This window comes from Suricata suricatta, chromosome 4 (genome assembly GCF_006229205.1).
Source record: "Suricata suricatta isolate VVHF042 chromosome 4, meerkat_22Aug2017_6uvM2_HiC, whole genome shotgun sequence".
Taxonomy (NCBI): domain Eukaryota; kingdom Metazoa; phylum Chordata; class Mammalia; order Carnivora; family Herpestidae; genus Suricata; species Suricata suricatta.
The window spans coordinates 48,362,013-48,376,152 of record NC_043703.1 but is presented as its reverse complement, the minus strand read 5'-3'; positions in this window follow the sequence as shown (position 1 = coordinate 48,376,152).

Here is a 14,140-nt window from a genome sequence, read left to right as displayed (position 1 = left end):
ACCCAGAACAGTTTTTGCATCTTCTTAGATCCTGTCCATCAACCTAACTGTACAGAAATGGTATCTTGATTATACATGTATGTCAGCAGCAACAAGGTAAACTCCTGTTCTTCTATTGAGCAGGAAAAGAGCTTTATGTGTCTGTTTGAGGGGTTTTAAAGCAGTTTGCATTCCAAATTGACACTTGGGTGTGAAGGTTTTAGGATTTCAAAGATATTACTGTAAGGGCAAGTTTATGGGTTGGGCGCAGAGCACTTCCCTGTGTGAATTATCGTTGATTGCCTAACCTTGCTCTGTGACTGGTGGAGCCCTGCTGGAGTGCTGTAATTCTTATGCTCTACAGGAGGCTCCGTGTTATCCAAATCCCAATGGTACTCAACTGAATTGATGAAATGACCGGGAAGGCCTAATTAAAGCTGTTCAGCTCAAATGTATTGATGTATTACATCTATTACGGCTTGGTTCAATAGGTCCACCCTGTGAATGCTGCCACAGCCTGTAAAGCAAACTAAACAGATTGAATAAATAATGCTGCAAGGAAAGGAGACAGCAGCAGAATCAAAGCAGCAGAGCGCAAAATGCAACAGGGTGACCTATGAACTTTTTATCATATTACGCACCATCAATTACTTTAATCTTTATTATTTTTACACATTGAACACAAAAGAGAGAATATTAAGATTTAGAATAATTTTTTGATCTATCACAAGAGCTGGGAAGCCCTTTTCTCCTTTAGTAGACACTGCATGACAATGTGCATAAAATCAATGTGGCTTTGCTTCACTTTTCCTCACAATTCATTCTTAAAACCTACCTTTTTCTTTGCCTTCTGACCGATTCTTTTGTAAATCATTTCTTTAAACATATAATCTACCATCTTCCTTTACTTCTCCTGACCCAATAGACTTGTTAACTCTTTTCATGTCTCTTGCTGAATTTGAATCATTTCAGATTTCTGTAATCTTCATGTTGTCCTCAGCAATAACTCTGATTATGTTTGATCATGGGTTGATCTGAATTCTTGTTCATTCCAACATGGAGATATCTTATTCATAAGTGGCATTCAATTTTATTTATATCATTCTGTTTGCACTGTCAGGCAGAATCGTAAACTTGGGTTGCAGTAACAACTTACGAATGTTAAAACAAAGTGAGGATAGATTTCTTAAAACATATGCAGACTAAAAGTTATTAAAGTTTTTATCTTTCATACAATTATATTTTTTAAGTTATAGAAGATGATGTCTTCCAAATTTATTTTCTGCCACTGAACTCACACTGAACTTTAGACATACTTTCTGTCTACTTGACATTTCCCCTTAGATGTTTAAAAGACATTTTCAACTTAATATTTAAAAGTTAGCTCCTAAGCTTTCTCCCCCCACCTCCTCATCCAAATCTGATCTTCAATTTCTCCACCTCAGCAAATGGCAATTCCAGTTTTCCATTTGCTTCAGCTCAAACTATTAGTTATCATGAACTATTCTCTTTTTATATTTCTCATTTAATGCACCAGCATATCTCAGGAGTTTTACCTTCTAAACGTATTCCAAACTAAACTACTCACTGCCTTTACTGCTACCATTCTGGTGTAAGCCATGATTGCCTTTTATTTGGATTTTTACCATAGCCTTCTAGGTATCGTCCATGATTTCCCTCTTGTCCCTCTCTAGCTGGCTATCTATCCCCTTTTCTCTACCCTTCTCCTAATTGGAGATGTTGAAAAGTTAAAAACTACACTTTCCAGATTCCCTTGCAGTTTGGTATTGGATCGATTAGATGTAAAGAGTGAGATTTTGAAGATGGAAGTTGGACAGATGCCATATCCTATTCCTATTGAGTAATTTTCTGAGAAACTTGCAAAGCCATGGATCTCTGAGGTTTCTCTGCAGTAAAATTCCAGAGTCCATTCCTCAGCCTCTTCCATAAAAAGAATCATCAGGGCAGTGGTGGTGGTAGCAGAGGGCAGTGCTTTATCTGCCTTCCTGATCCCTTAATTATAGTTGTGAGTGTCCATTTGCCCATTTCCTGTACAGCCAGAAGAATTCTTAGAGGTAGCAATGAGTAGGTGATTTCATTACCACTTCAGGACTGACCTCAGGGTAGGTCAACTGATTGGCCATTTGTCTATTGTTCTGTTTTCATTTCTGGTGGCTAAAGGTACACCAGTTTTGTCAGCTCTTCCAACAATTTTGTAAGCATTGTACTCTGTATAGAAATAGCCTTGACATAACTATAATAGTACTCTTTAACCCTAATTCACTCTGTAATCCCGGGAAAGTTAATGTCTTTAAATCTGAATATCATCATCTATAGATAAAAATAATAGCAATGACTACACTAATGTTTATTTTAAAGGGTAATTAAAAAGTTTAAAGGTGTTTAGCATGTTCTTGGTATATGGTAAGTACTCAACAAATGTCATCCTTTATTATTATATCATTTTTATCCCACTGATGATATTTCAGCCATAGTAACAAGCTCCAGTCGCACAGATTATGTAAATAGCTTCAAAACTGCTCGCTTAAACTTGTTATTTTTTAATCCATTTTTTTTATAATCAGAGTGGGCTTCATAAACTAAAATTAATAACATACTTATTTACACAGGGCAATGGCTCCTGATATTCCTCACTATAGAGCTCTAAATACTTAACAAAGCTAATTTTACCTTTATCTGACCTCTGTTTATATATTCATGTTATATATTTACCTCTTGCCACTACTTCCCTTCCCCAATAACAATCCGTACACTCCATTCTGCTGATTTCATTCTTGGTTTCCTTTACCTCTAAGATTTCACACTGTCTTTATTTTAGAAGACTTGCCCTGCATTCTCTTTGCTTGGTTAAATTGGATTATTTCTTTAAACTTGACCAGAGAGCTTACTTCCTCTAGGAAGCCTTCCCGATTATACATCATTCTATCAGATTCTCCACCAATTGGTATCCATAGCACACTGTATCTCCTCCATCATTGCATGTGTTAGCATAACACCAATAGCTAACTTTTAGCTGTATGTTATACTAGGATGAAAAATATATAAATGCATGTTCCATGTTGTCTGATTCATAAATGAACCCTCAGGTCCCTATCCTAAATCTAGCATATTGTATCTATTCAACAACTATTAGTTAAGTGTATGATATATGAAATGAACCCTTACTGGGGCAGCTGGGTGGCTCAGTCAGTTGAGCATCTGACTTCCGTTCAAGTAATGATCTGGCTGTTTGTGAATTCAAGCCTCACATTGGGTTGTCTGCTGTCAGAGTAGAGCCCACTTCAGATCTTTTCCCCTCTCTCTGCCCCTCCCCAACTTGTGCTTGCTCAAAAACAAATAAAACATTAAAAAAAAAAAGGAAATGAACCCTTACTAAATTTAACTGGCTTTAGGCCTTAATTGGATCTCACATGTATATTTATAATCGTCTCCTCCATTTTCTAACAACCACTTTGTCACACCTTAAATGTATTATCCACTCCACAAGAAAGAATAATCCATCTAAACACCATCTCACTTGCTAAAACCCATTAATGTCTTGCCATTGCCTGTATGTTAAATTCTAAATTTTATATTGTTTTCATTCAGCTAGTATTTATTAATTATATTTTTGTTCAGGGCACTGTGCTACATTGCTCAGCATTTCATCAAAGCACTTTCAGGGTATGACTGACTAATCTATCCCACTTCCTGTCCTTATACTTAATGGTTACCAGTAGAATAGAAGCACTTCTTTTCCACCACAATGATAACACATAGTTACTCAATTATAAAAATCAGTTAAAGATGGATTCATAATAAATATATATTTTAGGTATCTTAAGGCTTGTAAATATACATTCCTATACTTATCTTCTAATGTAGAGTTATCATCTTATCTTTAAATATGTCAGCTGGTTTGAATTCTTATTAATATTTTTGCTTTATGAGCCAGACATAAGGCATCTATGATTTCTAGTCATATTTTTTAACATGATAATCTCATGGCATTTGAGAAGCAACTTGAATTTTCAATTAGTTAATGTTTTTCTGATAATTTCTGTTTGTTTTACCCACACCTAATTCAACAGCAAAGTTCTTTCCTGATTCTTATCATTTTAATGACTTTTTGTATCAATGAATATCATGATTTAAAATTTAATGTAATTAAATGATTATCTTAATGCATTAATAATTGTTACAGGTGAGGTTTGAAACAAAATAGAACTGATTCTTTTTAAGCATATAACTCACCTAGTGGAAACAACATTCTGAACAAACCCACTGAGTAGAAAAGTTAACAGTTATTAAGTATTACTGTACAGTGGGCACAGATTGGTATATATTACAAAGGTAATGGAGAAAATTAGTCTGGTCAAGTAGGTGACTGAAGGTTGCTTCTCTTATACTTAGTTTTTAGTGATTCCTACATCCAGCTCCATTTCCCTGCCATTACTGATCACCTCTCTATGTATTCATTCATTCTGCCTGAAAAGCAACCATTCAGACGTGGAATAAATATTACTCATTCCATAAGACTCAGTTTAGACATCACCTGTCCTACTGAGCCCTCCTTGTAACACTTTTTGTATGCCTTCTATTATATTACTTTCCACAGTATATTGAAACTTTACATCTATTTGTAATGCTTTCATATTAGACAATAGTAATTAGAGGGTAGATTTGTCTACATCCTTCTCTTAAAAACTTCCAAATTTCTGGCACAAAGTTCACAGTCAGTAATTGTTAAACTGAAATGTTTGTTCCATTACCCACCAAAAACATATAACTTAAGCATTCTTCGTTACTTGAGGATTTTCTAAATGCAAGATTTAAACTCTGAATTCCCCTACTCTGACTGCAATGGCCTCTTCTTCAACTCTTCCTGGTTCATCTAAATCTACCTCGTTATTATCATGAAGCCAACTCCTCCTTATCTTCCTAGTTGATTACTCTCTTTCTGTCTCCACTAAATTATGTAATTTAGTTGAAATCAATTATTTGTATTCTCCAAAAGTGGATTCACTAAAATGTGCTCTATTCCTCTTCTCTTTTCCTGAGTCTGACTGTCTGATGCCCCTAGCTCTGGGCTTTTCACCTTCCCTCACAAATCATGTTAGCTGGAGAAGCTTACAAGACCACACTGGTCAGGAGCAATACAAATTCTTGGTAACAACCTAATGGGAACTTTAACATTTTTCCTTTTCTTTCTTTCCTTTTTTTAAAATAAGAACTGTCATTTCTTATTTTCAAAATTCCTTGTAATCTCATCCACTTCCATCACCCCTTAGAGCTCGCTCCATTAACTTTTTCATCTCTCATTTGCATTTCCAATTTCTCTTTCTAAGCCATCCCAATGGCTATCCATATTCTTGTATCTTAGTAATACTTAAAAAACTCTTCCTGTATTATGGGATATACTTTTTTCCTTTCTCTAATACCAAGTTTGGTAGAAGTCAAGTCTATAAAATTGTCATGACTACCTGTTCTTTCTCACTAGCCATTCCTTTTAATATAGTATTTAATAATACATAAGTTTTACTGAAAACTCACTATTTTGTATAATGTGACATCTCATATTTATCATCTTATTTAAATCTTCAAAATATGTCTATGAATTACTCATTTCTTCCACTTTTCTGAGCTTTAAAATTTTGAAGTAACTTGCCAGAGGACTTAAAATTATTTTACTTTTGCATTCAACTAGCTCTAAAGATTCTCTCTCAAGGGTCATTGGTGACATTTATTTCATTGAGGTAAATTTTACATAACATAAATTAACCATTTGAAAGTTCAATTCAGTAGCATTTCAGATCATCTCAATGTTGTTCAATCATCACTGCTATCTACTTCCAAAATATTCTCATTACTTATAAAGGAGACTCTGTATTCATTAAGCTGTGATTTTCTATTTCTTTCTTCTCCCAACCCCAATATCCAATAATATTTTTTCTGTACTTAGGAATTTAGCTATTTGGACATTTTAAATAAACAGAATTATCCAATATGTGGTTTTCCATGTGTGGGTTTACCCAGCATAGTGTTTTCAATGTTCATCTACATTATAGCTTGTATAAGTAATATTTTATTCATTTTTATGGTTAAAAACTATCCCATTGTATGGCTATAACACATTTTGTTTATCCATTAAACAACTATTTGAATTGTTTTACCTTCTTGTCTTGTGAATAGTGCTGCTATTTGTGTACATTTGTGTACAAGTATTTGTTTGATTACTATTTTCAAAACTTTTCAGTATATAACTACGAGTGAAATTGCTGAATACGGTAATATTTTGTTTAAATTATCGAAGAACTTACAAATTGTTTTCCACAGTGACTGCACAATTTTATATTTCCAACAGCAATGTACAAGTATTCCTGTTTCTCCACATCCTTGCAAACCCTTATTTCCCTTTTGTTAAAAATTATAGCCATCTTAGTAAGTGTAAAGTGGTATTTCACTGTGGTTTTGATTTGCAACTAATAATGATGTTGAACATCTTTTTATATGTTTGTTAACCACTTGATTATCTTCACTGGAGAATTATCTCTTCAAGTTCATTGACCAAATTTTAATTGGTTTGTTTGTGGGGTTTTTGTTGTTGTTGTTGATTTGTAAGAGTTATTAATATATTCTGGATACTAGATATTTGTCATATGTATGATTCACAGATATTTTCTTCCATTCTATAGATTGTCTTTTCACTATGTCATAGTGTCTTTTGATGTGTAAAGTTTTTAATTTTGACAAAGTCCATTTTATCTATCTTTTTGTTGTTTCTTCTGCTTTACATCTAAGAATCCATTGCCAAATACATGTCCAGAAGATTTACTTTTATATTTTCTTTCTAGAGTTTTATAGTTGTAGCTCTTACGTTTAGGTCTTTAATCCATTTGAGTTGATTTTTTATATGGCATTAGGTAAGGTCTATCTTTATTATTTTACACACGGAAATTTAGTTGCCCCAGCATCATTTGTCTAAGAAACCATAGTTTTCCCTCTTGTCAAAAATTATTTGAATAAAACTGGAAGGTTTATTTGTAGACTCTCAATTGTTTTCATGTTTCAAAGATCTATCTTATACCAATACCACACATTATTGAATACTGTGGCTTTGTAGTAAATTTTGAAATGGGGAAGTGTGAGTCTTCCAGTTTGTTTTTCTTTTTAAAGATTGCTTTGGAGATGCCTGGGTAGCTCAGCTGGTTAAGCACCTGACCTCAACTCAGGTCATGATCTCACAATTCATGGGTTTCAGCTCCATGTTGGGCTCTGTGCTGTCAGCTCAGAGCCTGGAGCCTGTTTTGGATTCTGTCTTCTCTCTCTCTACCCCTCCCCTGCTCATGCTGGAAGTCTCTCTCCCTGTCTCTCAAAAATAAATAAACACTACAATTAAAGAAAAAAGGGTTTGAGGGTTTGGCTTTTAAGAGTTCCCTTTACTTAGATCTGAATTTTAGGATAGGCAGCAGTTGGAGAAATGTGTAGATTGATTGGGGAAGTGTTGTCTTCTTGACAATATTTTCTTCTGGTCCATAAACATTGAATGTCTTTCCATTTACTTCTTATTCTTCAATTTCTTGCAACAATGTTCAGTCCACTACTCTTCTACATCCTTGGTTACATTAATTGCTAAGTCTTTTTTTTAAATTTTATTTATGATTTAATTTTGAGAGAGAGAAAAAGAGAGCAGGCAAGGAGCAGAAAAAGAGGGAAATCCTTGTTATCAGCACAGAGCCTGACTGGAGACTCAATCCCACAAATTGTGAGATCATGACCTGAGTCAAAACCAAGAGTTGGATGCTTACCTGGCTGAACCACCCAGGTGCCCTAAATATTTTATTCTTTTTGATGCTATTACAAATAGAATTGTTTACCTAATTTTATTTTCAAAATTTTCACTGCTAGTGTATAGAAATACAACTGATTTTTTACTTGTTGATCTTGTATTCTGTAGCTGAATCCTCCTAAATTTGTGTATTAGCACTAGCAGTTTGTGGATTCTTTAGGATTTTGTATATTAAGGATATATCATCCATGAATAAAGATAGTGTTACTTTTTTTCCATTTTGTATCTTTTTTTTTTTTTTGTCTTTCCTAATTGGATTGGCTAGAACTTCCTATAAAATGTTAAATAAAAGTGGTGAAAGCAGTATCTTTGTCTTGTTCCTGATCTAACCTGGAAAGTTCTGTGTTTCACCATTGTAAATATTACCTGTGAGTTTTTCATAGATGCCCTTGATTGCATAGAGAAAGCTGCCTTCTACTCCTTGTTTATTGTGTGTTTTTAATCATGAGAAGATGTTGAATTTCATAAAACTGCTGCCTCTTCATCAATTGAGAAAATCATGTATTTTTTCCCTTCAGCCTATTAATGTAGTGTATTTCATTTATTTATTTTTGTGTCTTCAATTACCCTTAACTCCTGAGATAAATACCACTTGATCATTTTGTATAAACCTTTACAATATGTTACTGAATTCAATTTACTAATATCCCATTGAAAGTTTTAGCATTTATAGTCATAAAGAAATTTGTCTGTTTTTTTGTTTTTATTTTTGTTTTGTTTTTGTGATTTTTTGTCTACCTTTGGTATCAGGATAATGTGGTTAATGAGAATGATTTAGGAAGGGTTCTTTCATCTTCTATTTTTTTGGAAGAGTTTGGAAAGAAATGGTGTTGATTTAACTTGAAATGCTTGGTAGAATTCATCAGTAAAGCCATATAGTCTTGAGGTTTTCTTTGTTGGGAGATTTTTTATTACTGATTCTGTCCTTTTACTGCTTATGTTATCTTTGCAGATTTCTATTTATTTTTCATTCACTTTTGGTAATGTGTTATTTCTATGAACTTATCCATTTCATCCAGGTTATCTAATTTGTTGGCATACAATTGTTCATATTACACACTTAAAATCCTCTTTCTATAAAATTGTAGTAACATCCTCTTTTTTATTTCTGCCAGCTTGGGTTTAATTTGCCCTTCTTTTTATACTTCCTTAAGATATAAAATGAGGTGTCTGAATTGTGATCAATCTTCTGTATTAATGTCAACTTTGAAAGCTATAAATTTCCCTCTTAGCACTGCTTTTGCTGCATCCTATAATTCTGGGTGTATGTGCTTTGGTTTTAATTTAGCTACAGGTATTTTCTAATTTCTCTTACCATGTGTTTGGTAAACTATTACTTGTTTAAGACTATGATGTTTAATTTATCTATATTTGTGAATTTTCTAGTTTTCTTTGTGTTGTTGACTTACAGTTTCATCCCATTGTAATCACAAAATATACTTTGTTTTATATATATTTTACTAAATCTATTGAGACTGGTTTTGTGTTCTAACATATGGTTTACCTGAAGAATTCCTAGAAAATACCTTAAGGTGCACTTGAGAAGAATTTCTATTTTTTTGTTTTGTATGGAGAGCTCTGTGTATATCTGTTAAATATACTTGGTTTATATACTGTTATTCAAGACCTTACTATCCCTATTAATATTCTTTGTTTGTTCTGTTATCGAAAACAGAATATTGAGGTCTCCAACTATTATTATAGAACAGTCTATTACTCTTTTCAATTATATCATTTTATTAAATTGTTTTTAATGTTAATTTATTTTTGAGAGAGAGAGAGAGAGAGAGACAGATCATGAGGAGGAGAGAGGCAGAGAGGGAGACACAGAATCAGAAGCAAGCTCCAGGCACTGAGTTGTTAGCACAGAGCCCAATGTGGGTCTCTAACCCATGCTTCAAGAGCAGGACCTGAGCTGAAGCTGGATGCATAACCTACGGAGCCACCCAGGCACCTCTCAACTCTACCAATTTTTGCATCAAATGATTTGGAGCTCTGTATTAATTAGGTATATGTTTTAAATTTTATATCTTCTTGATTAATTCATACTTTTATCATTACATTATGTCCTTCTTTGTCTCTTTTAATGCTTTTTGACTTAAAGCCTATTTCCTTTTTCTGGTATTAGTAAGCTTTGCAGCTCACTTTTGGTTAGTAGTTGCTTGGGAGGAGTATCTTTTTCATTCTTTCTCATTTGCTGATTCTTTCTTGTGGTTCCTCAAATCTGTTGATGAAACCATGTAATGAATTTTTTACTTCAGTTGTGGATGTTTTAACCTCCCAGATTTCTATTTATTTCCTTTTAAAATGTATGTATTCTTACTAATATTTTGTTGTGACAACATTCTCCTGGTTACCTTTAGTTCTTGTTCAATTATTTCCTTGTGTTCTTTGAGCGTATTTAAGACAGATGATTTATGGTCTTTATGGAGTAAATGCAACATCTGTCTTTTATTAAGGAAATTTTTTCTGTTAATTTCCCTTTTTTCCTCTGAATGGTTGTACTTTGTTGTTTCTTTGTGTATTTCATACAAAGGTATGTGGTAATATTTTAATGTAATAGTTTAGTAATTTTAATGTGGTAATTCTGGAAACCAGATTCTTTTTCCTCAGGGTTGTTTTTTGTCGTTTGCTGTCCTTTGTGGTTGTTTGCTTTGCAGTTTTTCTGAACTATTTTTTAAATACTGTATTCTTTGTCATGTGTGATCCTTGATTTCCCAGACCCTTTAGGTTGTAGTCAGCTAGTCATTTGACAGAGATTTCCTTAAATGTCAACAAACAAGAACCAACACTTTGTCTTTTGCGGATTTGCTCCTTGCTGGCGTACTTCTTCAAGGTGCAGTCAGGACATTTACAACTCTACCTTAGCATTCACTTCTTACTTGTGCACAGCATAAAGATCAGCTGGACTTGATCCAGTGTCTTCTCAGGTCTTGTATGGGTATATCTCCTTCCCTGCTCATGCACCTAGCATTTTACATTTCCTATTATAGACAAGAGAATTTCAAAGCTCCAAGGTAATTCTCTCCCCAGCTTTGCCTCCTAGGCTTTTAGCATGTGTTTGCTTATCCTCATCTCTAATCCTGTGCCTCAGGTGGCTATCTATGGTTTGTTGATGTGTCTTTTAACATTTTTGTGTAATGTCCTCCATGTATCTGTCTTTTTGCCTGGAAAGAGTTCCAAGTTAGGAGAAACAAAGGCAAATGCACTGTGTTAGTCCTTTAAGGAACTCCCTGACAGTTTTAAGCAGATAAACAGTTTTGTTTGCTTGTTTGTTTGTTGAAACAAGTTCTGCTCTGGTCCCTCTGGAACTAGGTGCTCATACTGGGAATATGGACTGATATCTTCAAGAACAGTCATGGTGAGGACAGGGAGGAAGGGGGAAAATTATGTTAAAACATCACAAAGTTCTCCTACCAGGTTAAACTATAACAGACTATATCAGTTTTTGCTTTTTTGGAGGGGAGGTATTTTATGGAAGTTGGGCTCTTAAAATTCCCTAGTCTGTCATTTTTATGACATCTCACTTGTGACTTCATAATAACTACAGTCTCAGCTCTATAGAAATCTGACTTATTGACCATATTTCTCCATCAGTCCCCAGCTCCCACAATACTGAACTATGTGCATATATATATATACATTGAAATAAAAGCATTTTCTTCCTTTTCCTCAAATCAATGTACTGTAAATTGCTCTCTAATTTTCTTTTACACTCCTTTCCTAGACCATTACATCATTTTCATTTATTTCTCTATTGTATCTGTTTTATCACACTAGCAATTTCAGGCTCTACTCAGGAGAACTTCTTAATCTCTTTCTTCCTACCTTCCTTTATTTCTCTTCCTATACGTTTCTCTTCTGTTTATTTCCCCTTCCTTTTTCCACAATGATTTATTACACATCTCATGATTGTCAAGTATTATATTAGACTCGAGGGATTTTGAGATAAAATCAGCCTTTCCCTTAATTAGTTTGGAGCCTAATGAGAGATTTAGCAAACAAATAATTTTAACACTATTTAATAATATTAAAATAGCAGTGATTATAGTGTCTCATAAGAAGAACTCGTAAGGAGAAACACACACCAAGAGAATAAGGAGGACCTTAATGAGAAAGTGCTAATGGAGCAAAGTCTATAAAAGACAGATAGAATTAGTAACAATAGACAGTGTTACAAAAGCAGCATATATAGAGGAGTCCCATGTTGTTATTAAATTATCAGTGCACAAAGTGGTACAATATAGGGACAAGCAATAGCTAGGGCTTAAGTGAGTGATCCTTGGTTGCCAATTTTATTGTCTGCAACTCCATGGCTTTCCATGGCTTTACCCAAACTACCAAGGCAAATTAAACTGCTTCTTCATAAGGATTTCCATACTATATTCTAGATGTTTTCATATAATTCTTTACAAGTAGTTATGTACATATCTATTTCTCCTTACTCAGACCAAAGAATCCCTAGAGACAAGCTCTATTTAATTTTATATGTGACTCTATTCTTCAGAAAATTCTCTGGCACAGAATAAATACTCTATAGAATTTGTTGAATTGAGTTTAATGTATGTATTTTGACTTCTGACCTCTTCCATAAGATTATAAACTACATTTTCAACCATTTGCCATTTGGCTCACTGATAAGACAAACTCATTCTTTTCCCAATTCTGAATAAACCACATCTTCTAATCTTTTCATTTATGTGTATGTCACCACTACTCTCAGCTGTCCATCTTTTAAATCTTACAGTGATTGTTGATCGCTTCTCTAAAAATGCTCATATTGAATCAACACATAGCTGTCAATTTGACTGCTACAGTGAATCCTGAATCTATTTTTTTTCCCATTCTCTCACTGCTTCTTAGGGTAAAATATTTAACTCCAAGACATTTAATTGTATTGCTTATTGAAGACAAATAATACTTTTAAACCTTGAGAGTAGCTAATGATAAAAAGAATAAGATGCCATTTTAAAGGGTACTGATGCAAATTATAATAGGTAGATTATATCAGAATTTTAGGTCCAATTCAGAAACTTAAAATTTATATGTAAATAGAGGATAAACAAAGGGGACAATGGGAATAGATATGACATAGCTGGAAAAAGAGGCAGTATGATTTAATGGATGGTAAAAGTTTTAGTTTTTTATTTTGTAGTAAGGTAAAATTCTTTTCTGGGAAATCATGCTTTAGGCAGAATGTATATTACATTGAGAATGGATTGAAGTAAGAAAAGTACTAAAGATTACTATTTTTATATTTATTGTTTAAATTCAAAATTACTTTCCCTACCATGGATACAATGTTAGAAATGGACATTGGATTCCTCAACTAGTTCATAATCTTATTCAAACAATAAAATGCCGAGAAAATGAGATTATATATATTGGTCTTTAGAAGACTTTAAGTAGTTCCAATGTTGACAAAATAGTTTTTTTCATAGCTCTTACAATGTAATAATTTGTAACTCTTACAATTTAATAATTTATTGGGGTACCTAGGTGGCTCAGTCAGTTGAGTGTCCAACTTTGGCTCAGGTCATGATCTCACAGTTAGTGGGTCTGAGCCCCACATCAGGCTCTGTGTTGACAACTCAGAGCCTGTAGCCTGCTTCATATTCTGTGTCTCCCTCTCTCTCTGCCCCTCCTCCACTCATGGTCTGTCTCTCTCCGTCTCTCAAAAATGAATAAACATTAAAAATTTTTTTAAATAATAATTTATTATATTGTTATTGTTTTTCTTTTGTCCCAAGCAAGATTTGAAATGATTGCCTAAAATTCAAAACATAATATATCCTAAATAATAACAGATGATCAAAATATTGCTCACCCTGTAAATCAGCTATTCTAAGAAATTATGGTATCCAGTTGTGTTTGTTTCTTTTAAGCTAAATTTTTTTTACTGTTTTGGTTTCACATGAAGAAGAATATTTGTTTAGGATTTATTTAGTGATTTCTAATTATCTACTAAATTTTGTATCCAGTATTTCAAACTCCAACTATGTCATGAAAGAATATAAGCATTTATGTAGACACTGTAAACTTTCTATATATAAACACAATTTCAACAACCCAATTTTATAATAACTAAGAGATCATTTCTTTTCAAAAATACTTAGAACTCTTTTGGCTTTATAATTTGCAAAATTCTTTACTCTTATTTTTCTTCATTTTTCAAAAACAGAATCAGAAATGGTAGAATGAAAACAGTTGGGAAGTTTCTTAAATATTTGCTTCAGGGATACAAGTGAATAAAGCCAAGACATAAATTGACCATAATATAGATTTTCACAGTCACTTAAGGCTTATTTCAAT